This window comes from Cynara cardunculus (assembly GCF_001531365.2).
Source record: "Cynara cardunculus var. scolymus isolate 2C chromosome LG 10, CcrdV1, whole genome shotgun sequence".
Classification (NCBI taxonomy): domain Eukaryota; kingdom Viridiplantae; phylum Streptophyta; class Magnoliopsida; order Asterales; family Asteraceae; genus Cynara; species Cynara cardunculus.
Genome location: NC_037537.1, coordinates 21,590,319 through 21,594,866, shown reverse-complemented (window position 1 = coordinate 21,594,866; position 4,548 = coordinate 21,590,319).

The window sequence follows — 4,548 nt, the reverse complement described above, 5'->3', positions numbered from 1 at the left end:
AGAAATTGGGAGTTTTTTTTTTTTTTTTCTAACTGAAATAGATAAATTGCATGAAAAATTAACGTATTTTAATTTTTTTATGATAATTTTTAATTAATATTTAAAATATAAAATTTTAAATATTTAACTATTTAGATAATTGATTAAAATATTAATTTTTTTAATAAACCATAATATATAAAAACTAATTATAGATTAAGATATTCATGTCAGTAAATAATATTGAGTTAGATATCACATCATTCGTCGCATCAGCATAATAATCGGTTAATGTTTTAACCGGTTATCGGATACTTAAATGTTTAAAATTTACATCTTAGGTATCAAAATAAAATTTTTTAAAGTTTGTTATCCAAAATAGAAATCAAGTTAAAGTATCTTATTTTTTCATGCAATTTATCTTTTTAAAGCTTACTAAACAAGTCATTTTTTATATTATTGAGTTATTACTAAATAATTATATATAAATAATCGAATTAGTTGTGAATATCAACAAATTGTTAAAAAAAAGCCCTAACCATCCTTTGAACAGAGGCAAATGTAGAAAATCTTCAAAGTCGTTGCATCAACTATTATAATATAAAATAAAAATTAATCAAAAAGTATTTTTTTTATCATATATGCATATAATTAACGTTAAAAATATGTTATTTTTCATTTGTATTAACATTCAAAATATAATTAATTTTAAAAATATTTAATATCGGGCGTATCGACGAGACCTTTCTGACGGTGTAATTTGTAAAAGAAAATACGTATTTTTTAATGTATTTTAGCTAATAATTAATTAATTAGTATTGACTAGAAGGATACTCGCGCAATACAGAGAGATACATCGAGATAATGTTTCGTTTTATTTTTTGTCTCTGTCGATATAATACGGTTTTATGTGATTTTAAGAAAGGGATAATGTTTATATTCATAAAAAAAATTAAAAAATATCTCGATATTAGTATCAAATTAACTATTTAAAATTTCTTGTTTTTTATGTAGTTTCTTTCAAAAAAAATTATTATAATTTAATTTAGGTTTAAATAACAAAATAATTTATTTTCAGTCTAATAATATAATTTTTATAAGGATAATAATTAAGTATTATATTATAAGTGTAACTCAATGATTATTTTAATTATATTTTAGATTTTTTATATTTAAAATGAGATGTTTATCCTGTAGTTGATTATGTTTATCTGCAGTTAGTTAGGGGTTGTTTGTTTGGCTCTTAATGGTGACATTAAGAGCCAACCTCTTAATCGCTAAGAGGCAAGGGTTGTTTGGCAACAAAAAAAGAACCTCTTAATGGTTACAAAAGGCTCCGGTAACCTCCGCCTCCATCGTCTCCGCCTCCACCAGCGAGTATTTAAGGTTGGGTCCTTGTCTGTGCTTTCCTCGACACCGCCGAATCTAACCATCATGCTTTGAAATCGTTCTTCCTCTCGTTCCTTGCTTCGTCGCACAAGAAATTCATTCCCTATCTCTGAGATCTTTGTGAACCTCGAAACTGGTATCTCTTATAAGAAATCGGCAGATTTTAACGACCATAGTGATAACATGGCGTTTGATTGTGTTCAGGCTGGTAACCGGAGTTAATCCATCGGATACGAAACTCCAATCGAAAGGTCCAGGAACAAGGGCAAGAATTTAGGGTTTAGATGATTCTCGATGATAATTTATTAGAGAGGGTTAAAATGGTAATTTATTATCATTCAGATAACAGTTACCAAACAATATTATTTCATTCAGCACTTAACCATGCTGACCCTCTCAACCATTCTGACCTCTTAACTATTCTGCACTAAATCATTCAGCAACTGCCAAACAGCCCCTTACACGAATTCAAACATGAAGCTTTAATAAGTTGTAATTATATATAATTTACTTGTAACCTCGAATTTTAAGTAATACGCATCAATAAACAATATTTCATGCATAAAAAAATAGTTTTTAAGAGTATTTGTCAAATGTTTTATAATACAATATAGATAAGGGTATAAAATAAAAAGTGAAAAAAGCAAGGGAAGTAAATTAAAACCACAAAAGTATTTGAAGGATTAAAAACTTAACTGATTTCCAACTACCATCCTCAAGCTTGCATCCTAAAGTGTTTATTTTTTAGTTTTTTCATTTAAACCCCCTAAAGATTTCAATGTTTATAATTTAAACCCAAAAAATCTTATGGTTTCACAGACAACCATACCCCAAAAAATAGGTCAGCCCATGCCTCTGATGCTTAGTTGTGCACCATATGAGTTTTTTTTATGTAATTCACATATATTAACCGTAAATGTCCGAACTAACTTACACTGTTACACGTACCACGCATCTCAGAATAACCTAAGAGGACTATAATGTAAACAGATAAACCTTTGAATAAGCATGAAATAGCTTGAACAGATGTCCTATGTGAAACAAGACCAGTGTTTGTAAAGAAAATTCGGCAATGTAATAATGATGAAAATAAGTGAATATGTTTGCTATGGTATAATATAGTGGACACGTCATAGATTGTAATAAACCGTTTAGTTGCTTCGTATCAGTGCCCTTCAACCACCTTGTCTACGCTCATTGTCGCTCATCTCCCTTGCAACTTGTTGTTGTGCCCCTTTTCCCGCAATCCATCTTAGGCTCGTCGTCAGTGCTCCCCTTCTGCAACTTACCACTGCCCCTTCCCCAACCACGACCCACTATTTTTGGTTTTAAATTCCATTAAAGAAAATATCGATAGATCTAAATTGTGTTTTTTGGATTTGATTTGATTTGATGATGGTGGTGTCAGGGGTTGGTATTGATGGTTTTTTTCGATTAACCTGGATATCCAATCCGTTATGCGAGTCGATTAATCCCAGGGCGACCACCTGCTTTACAGATAGCCCGGAGTCACTGCATTTGAACCTCCATGGCCACAAGGGGATTTTTATTCCTCCTTGGATTTGAACCTGAGACCTTTGGGTACTTTTGACCTTTGGAGCCAAGCTCAAACCAATCAGGCACCACCCTTGTGGTTGATATTGATGGTTTAAGGTGACGATGATGGTGATTGTATCATCATGGGGAAAAAATACAGTATGAGAGGCCAAGGAGTTGTATTTTGCTTAGGACTTTTTCTTCAACAAAAGACTTGGATCATATTTCAACATTTCCGGTCTTAAATATTGATTTGTATTGTCATATGAGTATCAGCAATGCAATGAGAATACACATTTTCATTCCCATCGTGTCCTCGTATCCATTTCTCAAATTGAATAAATCATCTATTAAGCTTATAATATATTTCACCGTTACACTTATCGAACTGATTATTTAACTTTAATCATATAATTAATTAATTTATCCATAATCTGTTATTTATTATTTGAGTATTGCAACTTGAAATCCCAATAAGTAGATATTACAACAAAAAAATCAATATATTTCGTAAAAAATCCAATATATTTGTTTTTTTTATTAACCTGAATATCCAACCCGCTATGCGAGCCGACTAATCCCAGGACTACCACCTGCTTTGCAGATAATCTGAAGTCACCGCATTTAAACCTCCGTGGCCACAAGAGGATTTTCATTCATCCTTGGATTTGAACCTGGGACCTCCTGTTACTTTTGACCTTTGAAGTCAAACTCAGACCAATCAGACATCACCTTTGTGGTTCTGTTTATTCTTTTTGAAAAGTCTATATATATAAAACAAAAGAGTACAAACCCCAACAAAGATATGCAAGTTAAAAATTATGTAAAAGAATATGAATATATTTGGACGCTCTAAAAAACCCGTTGGTAATATTCATGGTTTTAGTTAATTATAACAACATCTGATTTTTTTTAAAGGGAAATTGACTAAAATAGCTAATCTTCTAAACCAAATTCATTTTTTAGCTATTTTTGGAACTGAATTCACATTTTAGCCAGAATTTATGCAAATGCCTCACAAATTTGTGTAAGACCTTTTATCTGATTAAAAAAAAATTTGTATGCAAACGAGGATCCTTACCAAGATGTGGGCGTAAATTTGCATAAAGATTTTTTAGTCTAAAAATCTAGTTTAAATAAATACGTAAATCATTTGCATAAATTCACTAAAATTAGAATTTGATTGAAAAAATGACGAAAAAGTAAATTTGATTGACGAAGCCACTATTTTGATTAATTACCTTTTTTATAATAAAAATGGAAGATAGTTTAAAGTGGGACGTACTTTATTATGGTTTTTAATTTAAGGAAAAAGTACAATAAAAGCCACTGGATTTTCTTGTTTGGAATGATTAAGTCTTTAGACTTTTTTTTGGAACAAATAAGTCCTTGGACATTCCAAAACATGTTAAATAAGTCATTGGACAATTTTTTGGAACAAATAAGTCCTTGGACATTCCAAAATATGTTAAATAACTCCTTGGACAATTTTTGGAACAAATAAGTCATTGGACATTCCAAAAAATGTTAAATAACTCATTGGATAATTTTTGGAACAAATAAGTCCTTGAACAATCCAAAACATGTTAAATAACTTCTTGAACTTTTATAAAACATGTTGGATACATTCTTATGACTTGTACA